At 44.7% G+C, this 26591-nt stretch overlaps 2 long non-coding RNA genes across 2 annotated transcripts in view; one reads left to right on the plus strand and one right to left on the minus strand.

Annotated features, from left to right (window-relative positions):
• LOC134482693 (uncharacterized) overlaps positions 1–26591 on the minus strand; it is an 85385-nt gene continuing 58794 nt past the window's right edge. Inside the window, exon 2 of the long non-coding RNA XR_010059110.1 lies at positions 1–12288. This is a non-coding gene — a long non-coding RNA (uncharacterized LOC134482693). The remainder of the gene's footprint in view (positions 12289–26591) is intronic.
• Positions 12284–26591, plus strand: part of LOC134482699 (uncharacterized) — a 27445-nt gene continuing 13137 nt past the window's right edge. Inside the window, exon 1 of the long non-coding RNA XR_010059138.1 lies at positions 12284–26591. This exon is cut by the window's right edge and continues 6160 nt beyond it. This is a non-coding gene — a long non-coding RNA (uncharacterized LOC134482699).

A 26591-nucleotide genomic window follows, 5' to 3' on the forward strand; every position in this document is an offset into this window, starting at 1 on the left:
TGTTGTTGTTGTTTTTTTTTATTATCTTTAATCTTTCTTTACAGTCCAGTCGTTATCCCCCTCCTTTTCTGCCCTCCAACAGTTCCTCATCCCATTCCTCCAAGAGGATGTCCCCACACCCTCCACACCCCCATACCCTGCCAGGTCTCTCCATTCCCTGGAGCCTCGAGTCTCTGAAGGGTTAGGTGCGTCTTCTATCATTGAGGCCAGACCAGGAAGTCTTCTGCTGTGTATGTGTTGAGGGCCTTGGACCAGATGCTGCCTGGTTGGTGGCTCAGTGTCTGAGAGATCTTGGGGTTCCAGGATTCTTGAGACTGCTGGTCTTCCTATGGGGTCACCCTCCTCCTTAGCTTCTTCCAGACGTTCACTAATTCAACCATAGGGCTCCCCAGCTTCTGTCCATTGGTTGGATGTAAGTATCTGTTTCTGTTTCAGTCAGCTGCTAGTTGGGCCTCTTGGAGGGCAGCCATGCTAGGCTCCTGACTGTAAGTACATCATAGCATCAGTAATAGAATCAGGCCTTTGAACCTCCCCTTGAGTTGGATCCCAGTTCATGCAGTTTGCTGGACCTTCTTTCACTCAGTCTCTTTGCCATTTTTGTCTCTGCGGTTCTTTTAAACAGGAACAATTCAATTCTGAGTCAGAGTTTTTGACTGTGGGATGGCAACCCCATCCCTCTACTTGACGCCCTGTCTTTCTACTGGAGGTAGATTCTACAAGTTCCCTCTCCCCACTGTTGGGCATTTCATCTCAGGTCCTTCCTTTTGAGTCTTGAGGTTCTCTCACTTCCGGGTCTCTGATACATTCTAGAGGGCCCACCCTACCTCCCAAGGCTGTATATTTCCATTCTATCTATCTTTCTGTTCCCTCAGGGCTTCTCTCCTGTCCCCATCCCCAATACCTGATCAGGTTCCCCTTCCTGCCCCTCCCCTCTCCCACCCAGTTCCCTCCCTCTCTCTGCCCTTTGGTTTCTTCTCCTTCCCTAGTGGGATTGAAGCATCCTCACTTGGGCCGCATAGCTTGATAACCTTTTTGAGTTCTATGGATTGTATTCTGGATATTCTGTGTTTTTTGGCTAATATCCACTTATTAGTGAGTACATACCATGCACATCCTTTTGGGTCTGAGATAGCTCACTCAGGATGATATTTTCTAGTTCCATTCATTTGCCTACAAAACTCATGATGTCCTCGTTCTTAATGGCTGAATAGTATTCCATTGTGTAAATGAACTTCATTTTCTGTATCCATTCTTCTGTTGTGGGACATCTAGGTTGTTTCTTGCTTCTGGTGAAAGACCCCTGGAGCGGGGAGACCCTCACTCAAGTCTTGGGATGACGCAACCCCCCAAGAACTCACGAGAGACCGATCTTGATGCAATCAACAAGAGGTTTATTGATAGGGACGACAGAAACCAGTGCACTGGGGTCAAGACTCATACCCCACACAGGGGTAGAAGAGTTAGACCCCGAATGGCTGGAAGAAGGGGTATTTAAAGGAAAAACCATGCCGAATCACAAGGAAGAACCTCCTGTTTCTCATGATTGTTCTTTAAGATTTTAATCTAACTTTATGGTTAACCAGTTCCTGCTACTATGGTCAGCTGGTATTATGGTCAGCTGCTATTATGGTTAGCTAGTTTCTGGAACAAAGTGGCTGGACCAGCTGGTGCAATTACTCTTTCTGTGATCAGCTAGTTCCTGGAACAGGCAGTTGCAGGGCCTGCTTTTGGCTTCAACTTTTATCTAGGGGGCAATTTTAAACTTTTTCCTTTCACTGACTATCACAAATAAGGCCACTATGAACATAGTGGAGCATGATGCCCATGGTGGGACATCTTTTGGGTATATTCCCAAGAATGGTATAGCTGGGTCTTCAGGTAGATCAATTTCCAATTTTCTAAGGAACCTCCAGATTGACTTCCAAAGTGGTTGTACAAGTTTGCACTCCCACCAGCAATGGAGGAGTGTTCCTCTTTCTTCACATTCTCACCAACAAGTGCTGTCACCTGAGTTTTTGATCTTAGTCATTCTGATTGGTGTAAGGTTACCATCTCAGGGTTGTTCCGATTTGCATTTCCCTGATCACTAAGGACTTTGAACATTTCTTTAAGTGCTCTCTTGGTCATTCAAGTTTCCTCTGTTGTGACTTTTCTGTTTAGCTCTGTAGCCAATGTTTGATTGAGTTGTTTTTTTGTTTTTTTTTTTTTGTTTTTTTTTTTTTTGGAGGTTAGCTTCTTGAGTTCTTTTAGATATTTAAATATATTTTGGATATTTGATATTTGCCCTCTATCAGATGTGGGGTTAGTGAAGTTTTTACCCCCAATATGTAGGGTGCTAACTTGTCCTATTGACTGTGTCCTTTGCCTTATAGAAGGTTTTCAGTTTCATGAGGTCCCATTTATCAATTCTTGATCTTAGAGCCTGAGTCATTGGAGTTCTGTTTAGGAAATACCCTGCCCATGTGCCCATGAGTTTGAAGCTCTTTCCCACTTTCTCTTTATTAGATTCAATGTATCTGGTTTTATGTCAAGGTTCTTGATCTACTTGGACTTGAGCTTTATGCAAGGTGACACATGGATTTATTTTCATTTTTCTACATACCGACTTCCAGTTAGACTAGCACCATTTGTTGAAAGATGGTTTCCTTTATCCATGGTTTTGGCCTCTTTGTCAAAGATCAACTCTCCATATGTGTATGGATTAATTTCTGGTTCTTCAATTCTATTCCACTGATCAACCTGCCTGTCTTTATACCAACACCATGCTGGTTTTTGTCACTATTGCTCTGTAGTATAGCTTGAGGTCAGGGATGGTGATTCCCCCTGAAGTTCTTTTATTGTTAAGAATTGTTTTTGCTATCCTGGGTTTTTTTGTTTTTTCCATATGAAATTGAGAATTGGTCTTTCCTTGTCTTTGAAGAATTGTGTTAGAATTTTGATGGGGATTGCATTCAATCTGTAGATTGCTTTTGGTAAGATGGCCATTTTTACTATGTTAATCCTGCCAATCCATGTGCATGGGAAATCTTTCCATCTTCTGAGGTCTTCTTCGATTTCTTTCTTCAGAGACTTGAAGTTCTTGTCATACAGATCTTTAAATTGTTTGGTTAGAGTTACCCAAGATGTTTTATATTATTTGTGACTATTGTGAAGGGTGTTGTTTCCCTATTTTCTTTCTCAGCCCATTTATCATTTGTATAGAGGAAGGCTACTGATTTGTTTGAGTTAATTTTATATCCAGCCACTTTGCTGAAGTTGTTCATCAGCTGGAGTAATTCTCTGGTAGAACTTTGGGGGTCACTTATGTACACTATTATACCATCTGCAAATAGTGATACCTTGACTTCTTCTTTGCCAATTTGTATCCCCTTAATCTCCTTTTGTTGTCTTATTGCTCTGGCTAGAACTTCGAGTATTATATTGAATAGATATGGGGAGGGTGGGCATCCTTGTCTTGTCCCTGACTTTAGTAGGATTGCTTCAAGTATCTCTCCATTTAATTTGATATTGGCTGTTGATTTGCTGTATATTGCTTTTATTATGTTTAGGTATGGGCCTTGAATTCTGATCTCTCCAATACTTTTAACCTGAAGGGGTGCTGTATTTTGTCAAAAGCTTTTTTCAGCATTTAATGAGATGATCATGTGATTCTTTTCTTTGAGTTTGTTTATATAGTGGACTACATTAATAGATTTTTGTATATTGAATCACCCTTGCATCCTTGGACTGAAGCCTACTTGATCATAATGAATGATCATTTTGATGTGTTTTTGCATTTGGTTTGCTAGAATTTTATTGATTATTTTTGGGTCGATATTCATAAATGAAATTGTTCTGAAGTTCTCTTCTTTGTTGGATCTCTGTGTGGTTTAGGCATCAGAGTAATTGTGGCATCCTAGAATGAATTAGGTAGTTCTGTTACCATTTTATGGAATAGTTTGAAGAGTATTGGTATTAGCTCTTCTTTGAAGTCCTGGTAGAATTCTGCACTAAATCCATCTGACCCTGAGCTTTTTTTAGTTGGGGGGTTTTTAGTGACTTCTATTTCCTTAGAGGTTATGGCCTGTTAAAATAATTTACTTGCTCTTGATTTAACTTTGGCGTATGGTATCTGTCTAGAAAATCATCCATTTCATCTATATTTTTCAGTTTTGTTGAGTATAGGCTTTTGTAGTGGGATCTAATGATTTTTTTTAATTTCCTCAGTTTCTGTTGTTATGTCTCCCTATTCCTTTATGATTTTAGTAATTTGGAAACTGTCTCTGTGCTCTTTAGCTAATTTGGCTAGAGTTTATCTACTTTGTTGATTTTCTCAAATAATCAGCTTTTGGTTTTGTTGATTCTTTGTTTGGTTCTCTTTGTTTCTGTTTGGTTGGTTTCTGCCCTGAGTTTGACTATTTCCTTCCTTCTATTCCTCTTGGGTGTATTTGCTTCTTTTTCTTTTAGGGCTTTCAGGTATGCTGTTAAGTTGTTAGAGTAGGATCTCTCCCATTTCTTTATGAGGGCACTTAGTACTATGAATTTTCCTCTTAGCCCTGTTTTCATTGTATCCCATAAGTTTGGGTATGTTGTACCTTCATTTTCATTGAATTATAAAAAGACTTTAATTTCTTTCTTTATTTCTTCCCTGACCAAATTATCATGGAGTAGAGAGTTGATCAGTTTCAATGCGTATGTGGGTTTTCTGTTGTTTTTGTTGTTGTTGAAGTCTAGCCTAGTCTGTGGAGATCTGACAAGATTCATGGGATTATTTCCATCGTCTTGTATCTGTTGAGGCGTGTTTTGTGACAGATTATATAGTCAGTTTTGGAAAAGGTACCATGATGTGCGAGAAGAAGGTATATTCTTTTGTTTTATGGTGAAATATTCTCTATATACAAATCTGTTAAATCTATTTGGTTTATAACCTCTATTAGTTTCTGTTTAATGTCTGTTTAGTTTCTGTTTCAATTATCTGTCCACTGGTTGGAGTGGGTTGTTGAAGTCTCCCACTATTATTGTGTGGGGTTCCATGTGTGTTTTAAACTTTAGTAAAGTTTTTTTCATGAATGTGAGTGCCCTTGCATTTAGGGCATAGATGTTCAGAATTAAGACTTTCTCTTGGTGGATTTTTCCTTTGATGGATATGAAGTGTCCTTCCCCATCATGCTTGATAACTTTTGGTTGAAAACCTATTTTATTGGATATTAGGATGGCAACTCCTGCTTTTTTTCTTGGAAGACTTTATTTCAAGCCTTTAACTCTGAGGTAATGTCTGTCTTTGTCATTGAGGTATACTTCTTGTATGCAGCAAAATGTTGGATCCTGCTTGTGTATCCAGTCTGTTAGCTTATGTCATTTTATTGGGGGGAATTGAGCCCATTGATATTGAGAGATACTAAAGACAGATGAGTGTTAGCTCCTGTTATATTTGTTGTTGTAGTTAGCATTAGGTATATGTGATTCTCTCCTTTTGGTTTTGTTGTGAGATGGTTAATATCTTGTTTTTTCTTTTGTGTAGGTACCCTCATTATGTTGGAGTTTTCCTTCTAGAATCCTCTGTAGGGTTGGATTTGTGTAGAGATATTGTGTAAATTTGGTTTTGCCATGGAATATTTTGGTTTCCCCATCTATGATGATTGAGAGTTTTGCAGGGTATAGTAGCCTGGGCTGGCATTTTTGTTCTCTTAGGGTCTGTATGACATCTGCCCAGGATCTTCTGGCTTTTAGAGTCTCTGCTGAGAAGCCTGGTGCAATTCTGATAGATCTATCTTAATATATTACTTGGCCTTTTTCCCTTACAGCTTTTAAAATTTTTCTTTGTTCTGTGCATTTGGTGTTTTGATATTATATGATGAGATTTTCTTTTCTGGTACAATCTATTTGGTGTTCTATAGGCTTCTTGTACACTTATGGCCATCTCTTTATGTTGGGGAGGTTTTCTTCTATGATTTTGTTGAAGATGTTTTCAGGTCCTTTGAGCTGGGTATCTTTGCTCTCTTCTATCCCTATTATTCTTATGTTTTTCTTTTTCATTGTGTCCTGGATTTCCTGGATGTTTTGGGTTAGGAGCTTTTTCTATTTTGAATTTTCTTTGACCATTGTATCAATATCTTCTAAGGTATCTTCTATGCCTGAGTTCTCTCTTCTATCTTTTGTATTCTGTTGGCGATGCTTACATCTGTAATTCCTAACCTCTTTCCTAGGTTTTCCATTTCCTGGTTTGCCTCCATTTGTGTTTTCTTTATTGCTTCTACTTTCATTTTTAGGTCTTGGACCACTTTATTCAATTCATTCACCTGTTGATTGTGTTTTCCTGTATTTCTTTAAGGGATTTTTATTTGTTTCCTCTTTAAGGGCTTCTACCTGTTTTCCTGTATTTCTTTCATTGAGTTATTTATATCCTCCTTAAAGGACTCTATTTTCTTCATGAGATAGGATTCTAGGTCAGCATCCTGGTTTTCAGGTGTGCTGGTATATCCAGGGCTTGCTGTGGTGGTGAAATTGGGTTCTTATGGTATTAGAATATATTGGCTTCTGTTGTTTATGGTCTTGCATTTGCCTCTTACCATCTGATTATTTCTGGTTATAACTGTTCTGGGTGTCTCTGTCTGGAGCCTGCCTCCTGTGTCCCTTGGTTGCTGCGGGTCTTATAGGAGGCGTATGGTACTGGCTGTAGCAGACCTGAGATGCCTTCAGATTGTGGGTTCTGTGGCCCTGGTTGTAACACACCTCCTGGGGGACCTTCAGACTGTGGGGTCTTCAGGGGAGTAATCATGCTGATGGTCTGTCCAGGAGGAAGGCACAGCCCCTTGTTGTTGTTGTTTTTTTTTAACTAAAAACATTGCAGCCTAAAATCCTTTGCACACATCTCCTGAACAGTTACATCAAAAGTTCTCTGAAGCTTAAACATAGGAGTGGGATTGCTGGGCCAGATCTATAACTGCACCAAAGTGTAGGTAGGTCAGATAGGTGAAGCCACTTCTCACCCCAATGCCTTGCCCAACCAGCCAAACACGCTCTGTAGTCATCTGTGACTGACCACGCAGATTTTTCAAGCTCCCTTTCCGGGAACTCTATTTGCATTTACTAGTTCCCTCAAGATGCTGGGCATCTTTTTTTTTTTTTTATCATTATTGACCACAGATGCTTCACTGGATTGAACTGTATGCTTGTTTCTGAGTTATTTGTTATTTCTCTTGTCAACTTGATACAAGCTGGATCATCAAGAAGGAAGGAACCTCAGCTGAGGAACTGCCTCTGTCAGATTGGCCTATGGGCATGTCTGTAAGGACATTTTCTTGATTGATAGTTAACATGTGAGGGCCCGGATCACTGTGGGTAATGCCATCCCTGGGCAGATATTCCTGGAACATATAAGAAAGCAAACTGAGCAAAGCATGGGGAACACATCAGTAAGAAACATTCACCACTCCCTCAGGTCCTGCTTTGGCTTCCCTTAGTGATGGACAGTAAGATGAAATCACTCCTTTCCTCCTCAAGCATATTTTGGCCTGTGTTTTATCCCAGTAATAGGAGGCCCACAAGGCCTCTGAAGTGAGTGTGATGACAATAATCCCAGTATTTTGGAGGGGCAGACAATGTGATCGGTCATTCAAGGTTGGTCTCAGCTACATGGTGACTTTGGGTATAGCCTGGGCTACATGAGATCTTGTCTCAAAAAAAAAATACAAATAAACAAATAACATCAACAACAAGGGTGGCTTCCTTTAGACCATGTCTGATGAGTTGTGGATTAGGTTATGTCCCAACCATAATGACTAGCAACTTGATGAGGGGTGGCTTCATGAAATCAGAAGCATAAGTCTACAGGACAAAGCACCCAGAAAGTATCAGCTACCCAGAGTGGTTAGGAGAAAAACAAGGACGGGGACTCCTCCAGCTCTCCAAGAGTGAGCCGGACTGCATCAGCACTTTCACTTTCCCCAACTGGTCAACTTTTAAAAATAATATCATTCTTTAAAATTGTATGTGTTACTTGTATGCGAGGTTTGCCTGCATGCATTTATGTGGATTACATGTGTGTAGTACCAGTAGGAGACAGAAGAGGGCAGTAGATCTCCCGGAACCAAAACAATAGTTGTGAGGCTCTGTGTGGGTTCTGGGTTTGAACCTGGGTTCTCTGCAAGAGCATCAAGTTCTGAATCCTCTCCCCAGTCCCACCACGGATCAATATCTGAAATGTTTCTACCTTAACTGCTGTAGCTGTACATAAGCGCTGCTTTCCAGTGATTCCCTCTCTCCCTGCTGATTTTATTTAGTGCCTCCTGCCCAGGCCCCCATAGATGGCTTCCCATTCTCCCTTGTCTGGGAACACTGCCACACATGGTTTTAGCCTCAGTGGGAGCCAACCTATTTTAAGCTGTCTACACTGCACAGACATTTTTAGAATTTTTTTCAGGTTGGGAGAAAATCATGGTGAAGAACCACTGTTGCATATTTTCTATAGTGAATCATATGACATGTGAATTATGTCTAAAGTTGGGTATTCTTTTATTCCCCTTGCTGGGAGGAATAAAAACGGAGTCTCTGCCACCTGTGTATCATGCTGACATTAAATACTTGCTTCCCTGGCTCCCTCCCTCCCTCTTTCCTTCCCTCCTTCTCTCTCTTTTAAAATAATCTTATCTATGTGTGTGCCTAAACACTTATGTATGTGAATGTGCACATGTGCTTTTCGTGGTGTGCCTGGAGGTCAGAGAACAGCCTCGGATATTGATCCTTACCTTTCACCTGCTTGATACAGGGCCTCTTTGCTGTTTGCCACTGGGTATGACGGGCTGGCTGGCCTGGAGCCTCCAGGGAGTCCCTTGTGTCCATCTCTCTGTAGGAACACTGGTGTTATAGACCAGTTCACCAAGCTTAGCATGGGCTCGAGGGGTTCAAACCCAGTCCTCGCACTTGTATGGCAAACACCATCAAATGCCCTATCTTCAGCCCATTTAGTCCTGCCTGTAGTTCGTATTCCATGAATGGTATCTTCTCTATGATGCTAGAAGTGACTGTAGTCCAACTTGGTGTTGATAAACTTGGGGTGGATCTTCTACAGAGCCTGCAATTGATTTGATCTACACCATTAAGGACTTGCATAAGGGTACACAGGCATTTCCTGGCCCCCACCATACAGCTTTTGGCATGACAAAGACATCTGTCACTTTGCCATAATAGACAAAGCTGCCTTGGTTGATGCTATTATCAGATAGGTCATGGGAGCCTTTCTGTTCAGCTCCTGCTAGAGAAGGCCACCAGGGCAGGGTGCCAGCCTCCAACACAGGTAACTTTGCCCGACCCTTGGTGTGTCAGTAACTGGTGACCTCTTTGCTCTTGGTCAGCCTGATGCCATCAACCATTGCATCCTTTGGGAACACCTTGTCCATGGAGACTCGGTGGCTGCCGTCTCTCCAGGTCAAGTCTAGGTTTTCTAAGCCAGAGCACCCTCTTTATCTTACTCCCCTCCAGGCAGGACAAGAAGCAGGCACACATCGGTGTGAGTGATACTGTGGGTGACCAGATCTTACGGAAGTGCCCTTTGAATTTGCTGCTGACACGCTTGGCAGAGACGGTTTGGGCGTTCTTAGGGTGAGGAGCGCTGCACAGCGCACATGCCTGCAGCCACCACAGAGGCGCTTCCAAAGTGCCCTCAGCCTCCACAACTCCCTTGTCCACCTGGGTCCTGGCCTGCTAACTTCCCACACAAAGTAGGCCATCCCAGCTTGTTAGCTCAGAAAGACTATGAGGTGGGCAGACTTGGGAGGGTCCTCCTTGAGAAAGATCTTAGCTTTGACATTATACCTGCTGTTGTACTCTGAGGCAAGCATCCTCAGACGCCATGTCTGAAAGCAGGAACTTCTGGGATGTCATGTTGTAGGGGTGTTGGCCCGTGTCTGTTCTGCCACTGTGCGTGGCATAGGGAGTTTGACTGCACTTACCCCACGCAGCTGCTGGGGTGGGTACTAAGCTATAGGGAAGGGCAGAGATACCAATCAAGGAGTAAGAAAGCTTGAAAGCTGGAACTGGTTGGGGGTCCCTGGGCTTGCAGCAAGGTTGGGGCCATGGGGTTCTCAGACTCCCACCCATCTAGGCATGGCTGGGAGTCCCAGAAGAGTAGAGAATAGAGTCGGGGGCTGGGGACAGTGTCTAGCCTGGGCAGGGGAACAAGGGGAGCTCCAGCTTGTCCCATGGGTGATTGTCTTATCGTGGCAGCAGCAGGCTTGGTGGCAGTTGTGGCTGGGAGCACTAGAGGCCTCCTACAGGAGATTAGGCTGCAGCTCTGTAGTCAAATGCCTTCTTCATGGCTCCCCACTGCAGATCTGATGAAAAGAGAGCCCGTGGTTCCAAGCAGTTTACTGTCATGGTGGAAAATGGATTTGTAAAACCATACTTCACCTCTTAGGGTGGGTCTAAGATTAAATACCTTTTGTGGGTTGGAATGTCTGGCAAGGGAAGCTTATTGGCTGAGCCTTCTGGGTCTCTAGGTACCTCGTTAGCACGGAGAACCCTGTCTTGAGCCTACGTGACCATAGGGCACGTTTCTTTCATGTGAGGAGCAGGTCTCGTGTTCCAAGTCAGGAGTCTGGCAAGGAGCTGGGAGTCACCTGAGCCTCAGGGGTGTGCTCATCGAGCCTCTGGGTCTCAACCCGCTCTACCTCACCAAACTTCCTGGCATGGTTTTATGTCCCACATCTTGTCATCCAGCCCTGCCTGTAGAGGAGTTGTATTTTTTTTAAGACCCTGTTGACATTTTATTTGGAATTTATAGATGAAAATAAATATAGATATTTTTATTGCATTTATAGATCACTTCTGGGGAAAGAAGTGTGTCTTTGGGTTATTTAAGATATTGGGTATTTTTGTAGTTTTCTAATGGCCTGGCGCATATTTTATGGGATGCATTTCTGGGTGGTTTCTGATTCTTCTTTTTATTGTAGACTGAAGTGGAAACCTAAGGGTTCTTCGGAAAGTCAGTTGTGTTGGACGGTGTTTTGCTGGGGCAAACATGTGGAGTGTTTCCCTGAAGTAGACACAGATGAGAGGATGTTCTGCTAAAGCGAGCACATGAAAGGACACAGATGAAGGGTTCTTCATTAACAACACGCAAGCATTTGTCCCCCTTACATTGTGTAGTCAAGCTCCATTTGTTGGGACTCCATAAAGAGAAATACACCAAAAAAGCTTCTGGTGGTGTGCTGCAGTTTCTTGCTGCTTCTGAGGACTCGGGCCAGCAGGCAGAGTGATGTCAGCTGATAGAGACTCACGTGGAGTTTTGCTAAGACGGACTCACATGCTGAGGCAAGGCACATGGTGAGGCAAGACCAGTGGAGAGCACGAGATGTTTCAGGGGAATATAAAAAGGACTGTGAGAGGGGCTTGCTGTAGAGCTAGCCCTGCAATATGCTTCCTGGTCTCTCATCTTCGCTGATCTTTGCTTCACTGAGAGAGGCACAGTAAAGAACTCCTGGCATCCCTGTTGGTCCTGGTCCTTCTTGCTGACTTGTGCTGATTTGGCTGAGGCCTGGCTGTCTCTGCTTGGTCGTGCCACTGCTGCTGATTCCTGTTTGCTATCCAGACTCTCCCAACCTGGACTGCTAAGTGTATCCATGAAGTGTTTGCAAATGGATTGAGCTGCTGTTGCTGACCTGCAAATCAAACTGCTGATTTCCTGACCACACAGATGGGATCTGCTCCACAGAACAATTTCTAAACAGGTCCGCTTCCCCTGTATCCTTTCTTTTCCACTCCCTCTGGTAGGTGGCGGACTAGAAGGGAGGTTAAAGCGTTTAAGAACTGTCATTAAAAGTGGGTTTTGAAAAATTAAAGCTTATAGTAGATAGTGATAAAACACATTTAGGAGTTTGCTAAAAACAGTAAGATCAAAAACTACTGGACACTCATTTGGCCCCACAGGATAACTATAAACAAGGTGCAAGTCTGTCTACTCTGCCTGCACTTGTACCTGTCTCCCTCACTTTGGGCCACCTGCTCCGCTCTACAGATAGGCATGTCAATCATTCAAGGTGGGTCTACTTAAAAACCAGTAATTCCTGGGCTGTGGTAGCACATGCCTGCCTTTAATCAACAGCAACAAAACAAACAAACAACAAACAAACAAAGCAGTAATACCCAATCTATCTCATTGTCCTTCAAGGCTGAAAGCACAAAGATAATAGTACTTGAGGGCTGAAAAAACAGTTCCACTGGTAGAGTGGTCACCTGGCATCATGATGCCCTAGGTCCCATTGCCAGCAGATCATAAAATCAGGCATGGTGGCACTTTTGTATAGTAAGATCCTATAAAAAAAAAAGAAGAAGAAAAGGATAAACAGAAGAAGCAGTAAACAGGCAATTAAAGCTCAGGTCAACTCAGATGAACCTGGGGTCATTAGAACTCCTATTTGCCTCCTCCCCATTCTGCACTGATCAGCATTCCTTTCTCTGAGCTTTACCACGGTTCATCAATCAGCACTTGAGATGGGAGGCTGACCCTAGGCTGTTGGGGTGATAGTCAGCCTACTTCTGCTTACGGGTGGTGTTTCTTTATGAACTGTGCTTCCTAACTGTTGGTGGTGAGCCAAGTTCACAGGACTTGTTTGCTGTAGAGGGATTTTAATCCAGCAACATGGCTACTCTGGCTGGAATTCAGATACACCTGTAGTATACACCTTTAATCCCAAACAGTGAAGATCAAGCTAGTTTGTAGAAGGAAGCACCCATGTTGGAAAGTAACATCTCACAGGATAGGGTATGTCCAACTCTCATGAGAACAGAGAGGAAAGAGAGGTGACTTGAGAGAGAGGAGGCAGTTTGACCTGGACAGCTGCACAGAGACAGGCTGCAGAGAGAGAGAGCAAGCTAGACACAGGTGAGGACAGAATGAGCTACAGAACCAAAAAAAAAAAAAGCCAGAAGATGAAAACATATTGCCAAAAGAAGTATGAGGCCAAGCAAAGCAATTCAGTCAGAACTGAAAGAAGCCAGTTTGAATCAGTCAGCATGAAGAGGAGTTTTGAGCCAGAAGTGTGGAGCTGACCAGCTAACCAGAGTTCAAAAGAGCTAGAAAGGGTGAGCAGTAAATCTCAGGCTGAAAACATTCTAGACTTAGATAAGATTGTATGGAGGCTAGAAGCTTCAGGACTAGGCCTAGGTTACAGACTAAGGCTAGCAGCCTCCCAGATGACAATTACATCAGGTAAATAAAAAATAAAATTTACAGTTTGTACTTTCCTTTTCCATATGGTTGATAATTTGGGGTTAAATTCTAAATATTGAATATCATAAATTGGTCGAGATCCCTTTGTTCATCTAGTGAACTGTGGACTCCTTCGAAATTCACACACACACACACACACACACACACACACACACACACACACACACACATACACACACACACTCCTGGGATTACAAGGAGACCAGCTATATGCAAATGCAACCCTGTTCACAGATCCTTGGGGGAGCCCCTGGATCTCCAGGCTCTGTAGAAGTCGTGGATGGAGAGAGATTTCCTGGGAACTCTGGTGTTGTGGCATCTGGTAATGAGCTGGGCCCCCTGAGGCTGAGCCCTATCTGGCTTGGGCGCATTCTTCAAGGAGGCCTTTTGATATCTCTGAACCACGAGTAAATCCCAACCACCCAGAGTATTGGGGCAGACTGCATTTGGCAAAAGCAAACACATTTCACAGATGATAGTCTCAGACAGATGGTGGATATCAAGACATTTAATCAGAGGGCTCTGACATTTCAGAATATGAGGGTTTGGAGTTCTGTTGGCTTTGGGGCATAGGCAGAACTTAATAAGCCAAATAAATTATTCTTCAGCTCTCTGCTGCAAGCTGTAAATAGCCTTTGACAGGTTCTGCCTGTCATCTTATGAAGAACATTAACCCTCTCTCTAACATCTTTTCCTGAAGAAAAAGTGCTCCCAAATATACATATTAATTATAAAATGATAAGACAAATGAAAGATTACAAAGACAGTTGCTATTTTCCCCCCTCAGGATCAATTTAAGATATTTTTTAAGGTACAGTTTTTTTTTTACTCTTTATTAATTCACATTGTGTTTTTGGCAACAGGCGAGGTTACATAATAGTACGGCTTCTTACCAAATAGGGGTTGGAGGGGGAAACTCACTGTTTAAATTTAGAGATCTTAACCGTTTAGTTGGGGAGGAACTTTCCCCCTTTCCGACTTTCTTTTAAAGCTTTGCTGAAACCAGAGCTTTATAGTTTCGCTAAAAAGGAAACAATACTAAATGTAATTGAGCACTTTTCCTAACACAGGATTGCAATCACGGGGCCTGCTGGGGAGAAATCACGATGTGATCAGGCTGACATTATTTACTGTACCTATTTAAGTTGGCTCAAACCTTCGTCAAGCGTGTTCTAAATGCCACGCACTGTGCTAAACCTGAATGTTGCAGTGCTGGGTCTGCTGGGTTCTTATTTTTTAAGTCCAAGTTCTTATTTTTTAAGGTTTTTTTAAAAAACGTTCTTTTTAAAAAGATCTACCTATTTATTATATATGAGTGCACTGTAGCTGTCTTCAGACACACCAGAAGAGGGCATTAGACCTCATTACAGGTGGTTGTGAGTCGCCATGTGGTTGCTGGGATTTGAACTCAGGATCTCTGCAAGAGCAGTCAGTGCTCTTAACCGCTGAGCCATTTCTCCAGTCCAAGAGTCCAAGTTTTATACCAGGCTTATATGCTTTGTGCTAAGCATGCCAACAAGCCAGGGACCTGAGGCCCAACAAAACAAAACGCAACTTGAAAATATTTATTTTCGAGTTTTAAAACCCTGTGTGTGTGTGTGTGTGTGTGTGTGTGTGTGTGTGTGCGTGTGCGTGTGTGTATGCGTACGTGTATTTGTTTGTACGGGTGCTTGAGGAGTCCAGATCACCTAGAGCTGGAATTATAGGCAGTTCTGAGCACCCCTGCTTTGTTGCCAAGAACAGAACGTGGGTCCGAGAGCCGAACGTGGGCCCTCTGAAAGTGCTGTTCTTAACTGTTGAGTCACCTTTTTAGCTGCCTCGCTCAAATCTTTTTAATGATATGTTTCTTGTCAATGGAAGTGTTTAACATTTTACATTCAGAAGAATCTAGACATTCTAGTGTTTTTCCCTCCACTCATCCCCCTCTCCACCCACCCTTGACCCACAATACCCTGGATACGGATAGAAATCCAAGGGGCTTGGGAATAGACTTGGTGCAGAAGACTAAGTGATATGAGAGTGATCAGCTCCTCCTCAAGCAGGGAAGGGTGAAAAGCAATCTTCTGGTTTCAGGTTATCCTGGGTGGTTCAAGGTTTCATGGCTGAAGAAGCGCTTGCTGACAGGAGCCTAGTATAGCTGTCTCCTGAGAGACTCTGCCAGCTCCTGACCAATACATATGTGGATGCTCGCAGCCAACTACGGGACTGAGCACAGGGACCCCAGTGGAAGTGTTAGGGGAAGGACTGAAGTGGTTTGCAACTCATAGGAAGAACAACAATATCAACTGACGGGACACCCCCACCCCCAGGGAGTAAACCACCAACCAAGGAGTACACATGAAGGGACCCATGGCTCCAGAGGCATATGTAGCAGGGGATGGCCTTATCTGGCATCAATGGGAGAAGAGGCCCTTGGTCCTGTGGGGGCTTGGGGTCCCAGTGTAGGGGGATGCTAAGGCTGTGAGGTGGGAGTAGGTGATTGTGTTGGGAAGGGGGATGGGATGGAGGGTTTGTGGAGGGGAAACTGGGAAGGGGGACATTTGAAATATAAGTAAATAAAATAACCAATTAAAAACATTTTTCGTGGCTGATGTAGGGAGAGGGTAGACCACAAGGGGGCGCTATTGTCGCACAAATTTCATGGCGGTGCTGGGGCCGGGCTGGCTAAAGATGTGCTCCTAACAAAGGACCTCCGGAGGTTGTAATCAGGGCGGCTACCCTGAGAGGACAAGGCAGCTCCTCCGGAGGAGATTAGGGGACTAAGTTTGCCATGGAGAGGCTCTAGGCCAGAGCATTTCAAAGGTCGGGGCAGTTGTGAACCTGTGAAGGCTGATTTGACAAATCCACTTGACTGATTTTAGCAGCTCAAGAATTTAGCTAAATATTAATCTGTGCCGTTTGAGGAGGTCTCTGGACGAAATCACGAGTCTGCAAACTGAGTTGGGCAATATGTTCTCTCTGAAGTAGTCAGGCCTCATTCGGTCTGCTGCAGGCCCCAGTAAGGAAGACTTAAAGGGAGAACTTGGGGTCTGCGTGACGCTTTGAGCTGGGACACTGGCTTTCTCCTGCCTCAGGGCTCTGCTGGTCTCCAGCTTACTGAGTGCCAAGTTCACCTCTTAGGAATTCTCAGCCTCTATAACTGTGTCGTGCAGTTAATATGTATGCATGCACGTATGTATGAATATATCTTATATACAAATACCATATGCTTTATTAGAGTATAGATACTATACTAATATACACATATATATGTCTATATGTCTATTATATGTACACATTACATTCTTTTGGATCTATTTCTCTGGAGAAGCCAGACTTACACAGTATCTTTTACAGAACAGCGTTCGTCTTATGTACATGGAGTTAGGAGATGTTGGGCATGGTTTGGTAAGCTTTGTAAAGTAGGCCATCTCTAAATGGCTAAAATCATACTGGGCTCGGCCGACAGGCATAATCAACAGGGGAGATGCTGAAGACCATCATGCAGGGTCGTCTCTGGCTCGTTATGAAACAACCGTGCGAGGGAAAGAAGAGGGCCCTAATTAGGGAGAGTCTCGACACTGACGGTGCATCCCATCCTGGGGTTATGTTACCAACTCGATGAGCCAGGGGCCTTATACTCCAGTTGGATTCCCTGTCACCCTTGCTTGTCTAGGTGTGTAATACAAGGGCTCAGTTAGCAACAGCAATAGGAACAGATATAGCCACCGTGAAAAGCTTCCTGGAAGGTCCCCCAAAAGTTAAGTCTAGGGCACCATGTGATCCAGTCATTTTTCTAGGTCCATTTCCTAACAGACTGAAAGACTCAAAGAGACCCTCACACATTCACGTTGTGAGCTAGCATCCTCATCTCCTGCACAGGTGCCAGTCAGAGGGGGACAGAGAAGCAAGACATGGTCCATATGTGCAGTGGGGGAACGCAAGCCACAACTTCTAATAAACACACAGAATCAGCCTTGTGAGGACAGGAGAGCCCTGACCCATGCTGGACCAGCGATGAGCTCTGAAGCAATCCTGGATGGAGTGAGGGGATTGTAAAAGGACAAACATCATAGGATTCTATTTACTTGAGTTCCCATAGTAGCTAGACTCATGAGTCAGAGTGTGGAATTGTGGCTCCAGGCCCGAGGGGAGGAGGGCATAAAGCCCTGGGGGAGAAGGGCATAAGGCCCTGGGGGAGGAGGGCATAAGGCCCTGGGGGAGGGGTGTTTAATAGGCAAAGGGTATCCATTTTTCCCACATAAAGGCATCCAGAGATGGGTGGTAATGGTTGTACGCTGAATGAGCATACATGATGCTGCCAACCTGTGGTCATTTGGGTGCCCCGAGAATGTAGCTCAGTTGATAGAGTACCTGCTAAGTACACAAAAGGTGCTGGGTTCAATTCCCAGCACAGCACATGATCAGGTATGGCAGAGTACATCCATAACCCCAATACTCAGAGATAGATGAATATGAACCAGAAATCCAAGGAGAACCACAGTGAGTCTGAGGCCAGCCTGGACTACATGAGACCCTGTCTTAAAAAAAGAAGTGGTAGGGCTGGAGAGATAGCTCAGTGGTTAAGAACACTGACTGCTCTTCCAAAGGTCCTGAGTTCAAATCCCAGTAAGCATATGGTGGCTCACAACCATCTGTAATGAGATTGGATGCCCTCTTCTGGTGTGTCTGAAGACAGCTACAGTGTACTTATATATAATGAATAAATAAATCTTTAAAAAAAAGTGGTAAACGTCAGATAGTGTTGTCTTACTAAAATAAATAAACTCAATGGGGGGAATGTTAAAAGAGGGGAACCCCCAAATTAAGAGGTCAAATGTTGACCGCATGGTCCAAGCATCAAATGCTTTTCCTACAACAGCGCTTGATATCTTGGCAGTGCACATGGTTTCCCAAATGAACAAGTTAGGCTGGCATGGATTAGCATAAGCCCTGGGGTCCAGGTCACCAGTGATGCCAGTTTTGTTTTGTTTGTGTGTGGTACCGGGGATTGCATGCAAGGCAAATGTTCTCCCTGAGCTGCAGCCCTGAGCCTGGTGCTAACTCTCAAATTGCTCCCTTTTGACCACCTCTGTTTTGCACCCTGAGCTGTGATGCTGGGGCCTGGGGCTCTGAGCATTTCTGCTCTATGGGTTTTAAGACTTGCTATTGTGGGGTGCTGTGAGAAGGTTGGAAGAAGGAGAGGGAACAGTCTTTCCTGCCTGGGCTTCTGAGCTTCATGTCTGTTGCTGAGCCTGACTCTGACTGTGGCCACCCCTTTCCAGGTCAGGCTTCTCCATGCTGGTGGATGCATTCCCTCTACAGCAGCAGCCAATGCTAGCTACGAGCTCCCGTGGCATCCCATGTACTCGTGAGTCTGCTTCCTTCCCTTAGCCTACACGATGAAAGGAGACAAGCAGGGTCTACCCAAGTCAGGAGTGGTGACTGCCCTAGCAACTTGGAAGGGAGAGGTAAGGCGAGCAGGAATTTGAGGTTGTCCTTGACTAGGTGACATCCTACCTTTAAAAGAAAAGAAAGAGAGAAAGAGAAGAAAACTTGGGAGGTTTTGGGTAGGCCCTACTGTTGCAGTAGGGGAGGATGTTTTGTGGTCGAGTTGAGGGAGGATGTCTCTTAGACAGCATACCGAGTGCCTCATGAAGCTGGAGGAGTGTGTGTGTGTGTGTGTGTGTGTGTGTGTGTGTGTGTGTGTGTGTGTGTGTGCGCGCGCGTGCGCGCGCGCGTGCGCGCACATGCACCAGGCACATCACAACTACATTAAATGAAGGGCCAATTGCAGCTTTGTCCCTTCTGCAATTACAGCAATTCCTTATGTGGCCACCAGGGGGAGGGCTTCCCTTCTGACCTTTGTGATCAGAGTTGAGCAAGGTTTGTGATAGCCAAAATCCAACACAAACTGTTTCAAATAGCCCTAGGGGATGCTGCATCCTTAAGGCAGCCAGGAGAGCAAGGGACAGTCCAACGTGAGTCTCAAATTGCCCATCCCCAGCATAGGAGGGTGTGGTGGCTCATACCTACAAACGTAAGACTTGGAAGGCAGAGACAAGAAGATTGGCAAAGGTTATGAAGCTAGCCTGGGTTACAGAGTAATTTCTAGGCCAGCCTGGGCTATGATGTGATACCTCGTCTCAAAGCAAAGTACCTTTAATTCCAGTACTTGGGAGGCAGGAGCAGGCAGATATCTGAGTTTGAGGCCAGCTTAGTCTTCTTAGTGAGTTTCAGGACAGCCTGGAACTATGTAGAGAGACCGCGCAAAAACAAACAAAAAACCACAAATAAACAAACACAACAAATATTGGGGCTGGAGAGATGGCCCAACACTTAAGAGCACTCAGTAGTCTTGCAGAGGACTTAGCAAGACTATCCCAGCACCCACATGGCAGCCCACAACCATTTGTAACTCCACCGCCAGGGGAATGCCGTCTGGCTCTCTGTGAGCACCAGGCATCAATGTAGCACACAAACATAATACAGGCAATACTCATACACATTTAAAAAGCAACAGACAGACAAACAACAAAAACAGACTGTGTGAGGAATCGCACGACCTTACTCCCGCATGCGGGAGGCAGAGGCAGGTAGAGCTCTGTGAGTTCGAGGCTAGCCTGGTCTACAAATTGTAGACCAAGACAGAGAAACCTACAGAGAAATCCTGTCTCAAAAACAAAAACAACCAAACCAAACCAACCAAACACACCCTTAAAACAAACAAACAAACAAAAAACCCCAAACAATAGCAGGGAAAGAAAAACCCCACCTTACTAACATTGCTAGCTGCTTTGACAAATCCTCACAGTACTTCAATGATGCTTAGCACCTTCCAAGAGCCCAGAAAGGTGGGTCCCCTGCTTTTATCTCATGAGTATTTAGGGACCAAGGTAACTGTGTCCTGACCTCAGGACACTGTTTTCTCTGCTGCTGCTGTCCTCAGACGCTTCCACTTTCCCCAAGGTGCAGGTCACATCAAGACCAGAGATGCTTTGGCTTACAGAGCGTGGCCCAGCATGAAGCCGGTGCCTGTGACGGCCCAGTCATTCCTATGGGAAAGAGGCCATTCCCTTACAGTCTCCAAGTGTCCTTCCCACGAGCACCACCTTTATGAAGGCCTTTGATAGTGTAAATGTGAAGGGAGAAAAACAGAAGCCAAGGGGCTGGGGATTTAGCTCAGTGGTAGAGCGCTTGCCTAGGAAGCCCAAGGCCCTGGGTTCAGTCCCCAGCTCCGAACAAAAAAAAAAAAAAAAAAAAGAATTATTTATTCATTTTTTGTATGTGAGTACACTGTAGCTGTCTTCAGACACACCAGAAGAGGGCATCGGATCCCATTACAGATGTTTGTGAGCCACCATGTGGTTGCTGAGAATTGAACTCAGGACCTCTGGAAGAGCCCTTAACCACTGAGCCATCCCTCCAGCCCCTGTATCTACCTTTTGAGTACTGGGATCAAAGGCTTGAGCCACCACCTTCCAGCGGGACTTTCTGATTCCTGATTCTGCTCTGTGACTGTGGGGGTGGGAAAGGATGCCTCTTACAGTGTGGAAGAATTAACGGGAGAAAAACAGTAGCAGGAAGTGTCTGCCTGCACTTGCAATTGAGCACTCAGAAGGCAGAGGCAGGAGGATCATAGTGTTTGAGGCCACTCTGGTCTATATAAGAAGATAGGATGGCCAGGGTGACATAGGACAATCCATGTGCATACACACATGAGCAGCATTTGAGTTGCTGAGGAAGGAGGCAGATGTATGTCTGAGACTAGCAGGCCATGCTATTTCTTACTGTGCTAACTAGACCATCTTGCCAGGACAGATGATTACATTCTTAGCTGCTTACTGTCACATACTGGTACCTCAGTAGCCAGAAGCCTGGCTCTGATTCAGCCGCGTTCTGGGCTGAAACAGGCTGCTATTCATCTGAGGCTCAGGTCATGGGCAGGACCCACTCATTTTTAGCTTTAAGCCACAGCTTTGGTTGCTGATGGGAAGCTGCTAGAAGTCACTAGAGTTTGCCCATGGCTCCTTGCCGTGGTCAGTGGGTAGGCCTTTCTCCATTGTGGCTGCTTCATAATAGCTTCTCCAAGACCAGCGAGCGAAGAGTCCTGAGTGTCGGTTCACAAGGTGAAGTCTTACTTATGTGGGCACTTAATCATGGGAAGACACTTCGTCACTTCTGGAATAATCTGTTGGTACAGTGTTTGTCACCGACCCTGTTTCAGCAAAGGCATAGACTGCTGAGGTGCGTGTCCTGGGGGGGGGGCACTCCCAGCCCCTCAGCACATTCTTCCCTGGACCTCTGTCATAGATTAATGAATCTGACACACAAGTGAATATTTGGTTTCTTCCTGGTCTTTCCGGGAATCACCTCCGAGGCTTGGGCTGTTTCTGTGCTTGTCCTACTCACTCTGAATTGATTTTAATCTTGAGTCCCTTGTGGTTTTGTTGTGATCATGAGCCCAGTGCTGAAGTCCAGGGCGGACTAACCCCTCACAGGTTCCACTCAGCTAGAAGAAGCCTCATTGTGCTCAGCGTTGGAAACGCCGCCATTTTAACAGTGTGTATATTATGTGACCTTCTTCCTGGGCAAAGCTATACCAGGAATCTGGAAACCCAATTGGTATCCACGTGGGGGCAGAGCCCTGTGCTCTTTTGAGTTCTTGCTTTCGAGGGTTCACCCCTGGTATGTGACAGGCGTTTTCAAAATGCCTTTGTCAGTGGGGCTCCAAGTCTCAGTTCCTGGGTGGGTGTGCACCATTTGTACGCAAGCACAGTGATTCCTGGTAATGGCCTTAGAGTATAATCTCTTTGTGTGTTTTACAACGTGCCACAAACATTAAGCATCTCCAGGCTCTTCTGGGAAGGGAATGCTCTGTATCTCTGACCCACTAGTGAGAATAACGTGGTCAAAGTTAGATGGGAAGAGAAACATCTGGGAGGGTGAGAGCACCGAGAGGGGTGGGTGGGTGATTAAAACACTTCTGCTTTGTGGAGCCCCCTGAGAACCGTTTTACAGCTTGAAGAAATAAACACACATTTACAGCCAGACAGGAGCATCTGGAAGGTTGAAGGCTAATGGCCATTTTGCAGTTGGGAAGACATTATAGGAATGACTATTTTTTAGAATCCAGTGTTTCACGGCAATTCTAATCAACTTTCCCTGGCTGTTCCTCTAAATGACTACTTGATTTTTTTTTTAAAAAAAGATTCTCATGGGGTTGGGGATTTAGCTCAGTGGTAGAGCGCTTGCCTAGCAAGCACAAGGCCCTGGGTTCGGTCCCCAGCTTCAAAAAAAAAAAAAAAAAAAAAAAAAAGATTCTCATTTCAGACTAGTTTTATGCTTATTGGCAGATCGCAAAGATCATTCAGAAGGCCCTATAAACCCCACTTCCCTTACATTTTTGTCTAATGATTTCCAGTTGCATATGAACCTGGGTCTCTGTAAGAACGGAATGCTCCTGACTGCTGAACCATTTTCTCCAGCCCTGATAAGCTGGGCTTTTTTATTTATCCAATTTATAACAGGTGGAGATTTGAGCAAATACTTCACCATAGAAGGTAAACAGACGGCAGATAGCTAGGCATGGCACTGCATGCCTGTGACCTAGCACTTGAGAGGCCAAGGGAGGAAGATTAGCATAGGTTAGGCTAGTCTATACAGTAAAACACTCCCTCAAATTACTGCCCCCAAAAGATATATAGATGGCAAATAAGACAAAACAGAATATCCAAGCTTAGACATAATTAAACCAAATGCAAACTAAAACCAATGGGTTACTACTACACCCTCACTGAGGTTAATTAAATTAAAGCAGACTGACAAAATATGGAAGAACTCTGTTCCACTGGAACAAAAGAATTGTGCAAACACCTTTTAAAGGTATAATTGTTTAGCATGGGTGGTTAAGCATGTCCACCATATGCTCAATCCACCCAATGCCAGGTAGTTGTTCCAGAGAAAGAGACAGTCCAGAGACAGGCAGAGGAATCAACCCTGGAACATCCCCACAATGGAAAAGTTACTTAGTAATACAGACCAGCTAGTGGGACACATGCAACAATGTAGAAGAGTCTCAATGTAACTATGCTGAGTGGAAGAATTCAAACAAAGGGCTACACAGTATTGTTGAATTCCATTTCTATTCTGCTCTAGAAAATGATGGAAACACCAATGTCTGCTTGGGTGGAAACTGGAGCGGACTACATAGGAGAGACGGGGACATTCCAGGGGATAGACACATACACTATCTTGATTGTGCTAATGGTCTCAGGGGCCTTTGAATGGTTCAAAACATCTCAAATCGCCTGCTATCAAATGACAACCTGTGTGTCAACAAGTTACCACATACTAACAATACTCTAATAATCTTCTAGTTGTTTTGTTTGCAGAGATAGGATGTCTTGTACCCAGAACTCAAGATGTCTATGTAGCAGTGGATGACCCTAAACTTCTGATCCCCCTGCCTCTGTCTTCTTCGGTACAGGGATTACATGTATGTGCTGCCACAGTCCATTTATGTGTTGTTGGGAATCAACATAGGACTTTGTGTGTGCTAGGCAAGCACTCTCTTGAGTTGTATCCCCAGCCCTGGTGTGTGTGTGTGTGTGTGTGTGTGTGTGTGTGTGTGTGTGTGTGTGTGTGTACATGCATACATGCATGCATGAAAGCACACCTTAGCTGTCTCCTTTATTACAACCCTCCTTAGTTTTTTGAGACATGGTCTCTTTTAGAGCTTTGGCAATGCTATTGGCTATCTTGTGCGGCTTTTATGAGATGGTCTCTCACTGAACCTGGAGCTCAGTTTTCTACTAGGCTGGTGATTAGCAAGCTCCAAATATCCCCTGTCTCTGCCTCCCCAGCACCACACTTAGCTCTTTTTAATGTGGGTGCTGGGGATCCATCGTCATCCGATTTATTTTGTATATGAATGTGTGTGTGTGTGTGTGTGTGTGTGTGTGTGTGTGTGTGTGTGTAGCTATGTGTATGAATGTACATATGGGTGCAGATGGCCATAGAGGCCAGAAGAGGATTTCATGGAGCTGGAATTACAGCTGGAATCCTGTGACTCACCCAGTGTGGCTGTGGGAATCAAATGCCTGCCCTCTGGAAGATTACCACTTAGCTATCTCTCCAGCTCCACCCCTCACAGCTTTTAAAATGATAATAAGAAAATTCTTCACTGAACCATTGCCAAGAAATTTTATTGCAAAATTCCTTTTTTATCATAGTAAGATAAGTTGGTGCCAGAAGCTGCAAACCAAAGAGAGTCAGCTGCTCCAGGCAGAAGGCCTTTCTGTCTATGAGCCTTCTGCAGAGGGATGGGGTCAACTAGATGCTCTCCAAGTGTGTGGCACTTGGCAGAGTATGGGGACCATGTGCAGGGGCTCACTCATCCATCTCCTAGCTGAGCTTCCCTGCCCTCTCATGAATGATCTCCAGCCTCCAGGGCTTCCTAGGAGGCTGATTTCCCATTGTACAGTGTGTTCTGAGTCCTGCTATACCACCAGGAGGGATAACATGTGCTTAGCAGTTGCAAGCCCCCTGGGGTCGACATGCTTGGGAACTTATTAACCCTGAAGTCTGCATCTGCAGGGCAAGTCCACATACAATCAATGCCCCCTCTCTCTTTCTGCATATGTGTGTCTCCCCCTCTCCTTGTGTGCACACGTGTGTGTGTGTGTGTTGTGTATGTGTGTATGTGTGTATCTATGTATATGTGCACATGTGTGTATGCATGTGTTGTTTATGTATGCATACGCAAGCATATGTATATGTGTACATTCACATGTGTGTGCACACGTGTATATACATGGGCACATGTGTGTATGTGCATGTGTCTGAGTACTTGTGGAGGTCAGAGGACAACCTTATGGGCCATTCTTCCTCAGGTGCTCTCTACCTTGTTTTTTAAAACAAGGTCTCTGCTTGGCTTGGGGTGTGCAAAGATGACTGGGCTGAAAGGCTGAGGAATCTCAGACATTCTCCTGTCTCGCCTCCCCAGAGCCCCGATCACAAGCACAGGGTCTCATGCCTTGTTTTGTTTTATATATGGTCCTAGGGAATTGAACTCAGGTCCTTGTGTCTGGACAACCTATTGGAGATTAGAAGCCCACCACTTTTCTTGGCACCTTCTTTGGGGGTAACTTCTAAGCTGAGGAGGCTTTATGTAGAAACTTGGGGGGTGGTGGTAAATAATGGGAACTAAAATATTCACATAGCCTGGGCTACATGAAGATCTGGGGGCCAGCCTGGTCTACAAAGACAAGCCCTTTCTCAAACAAATAAGTTGCTTAACTCAAGGCATTGTTGTAAAGATTAAATGTGTGGGTTCTTAGAGTAAGTGAGTCTCCACTGAATGAAATCATCCTGTGGAGTTGGGACAGTGCTTGTCCACTGTCCCCAGGAAAGGGGGTACTTGCCTCTCTGATATTTCTCTCCATAGGTCCATCAGAACCTCCTTGTTACAGGTTCTGTCCGTGAAGGGAGGACGCGCAAAGGCAGCAAGTTTGGCTCTTCACAGGACTTATTCTTCTCAAAAGCACTCCCTCCAGCAGTGGTGGCCTCTGTCATTAACCCTGTGACTGAGGTTCAAGGCCACACTGGGCCATGCGATGAGACTATACCCCAAATCACCCCAAATCACCTTGACCAGGCCCCCAAAACCTAAAGCCAACCACTGTGGTTCCCGGGGATACCATCTACTTTGTTCTGTCACTGTTTGATAAGTCCCAGACACGGGCACCCCAAGACACACTGTGGGATTGGCAGGTCACAGAGAAACATGGGGTACTCCATGCAAATGATCCCCAAAGCTGCCTTCCTCTGGTTCACCAGGGACTATGACAGGCACTGGGGCTGCCCACCAGTGCTCACCCCAAGGCAGGTCTGGTCCTTTCTTGCTTCTGTTTTGAGATAGCCTCTATCTACATTCTCAAGGCTGGTCTCTCTCCAGGGCTCACGTGATTCTCCCAGTACAGCTGTCTTCTGCCCTTCTGCAAGAGATCCAGTCCCCCATCACATGCTCAGGAGGTAGGTGCTGCCTGATGTCCAACACCTTTTGCAGAGAGAACAGCAGACACAGAGCAGATAATCTGTTGACATTTCTTTGTGGGCACTTTCTATTCTCAGAGGATGTCTAACTGATACCTGTGGTGTCTGGGAATGGGCTGCAAGAACGTTGGACTGCAATGTTATTCTGCCATCTTGTGGTAATCACATTATCAGGATAAATCAATCTATCTATCTATCTATCTATCTATCTATCTATCTATCTATCTATCTATCTATCATCTATCTATTCATCTATCTATCATCTATCTATCTATTTATCTATCTGCTCACCTGCCTATCACCTATCTATCATCTATCTATCTATCTATCTATCTATCTATCTATCTAT

The sequence above is a fragment of the Rattus norvegicus genome, chromosome 1, assembly GCF_036323735.1.
Source record: "Rattus norvegicus strain BN/NHsdMcwi chromosome 1, GRCr8, whole genome shotgun sequence".
Lineage (NCBI taxonomy): Eukaryota > Metazoa > Chordata > Mammalia > Rodentia > Muridae > Rattus > Rattus norvegicus.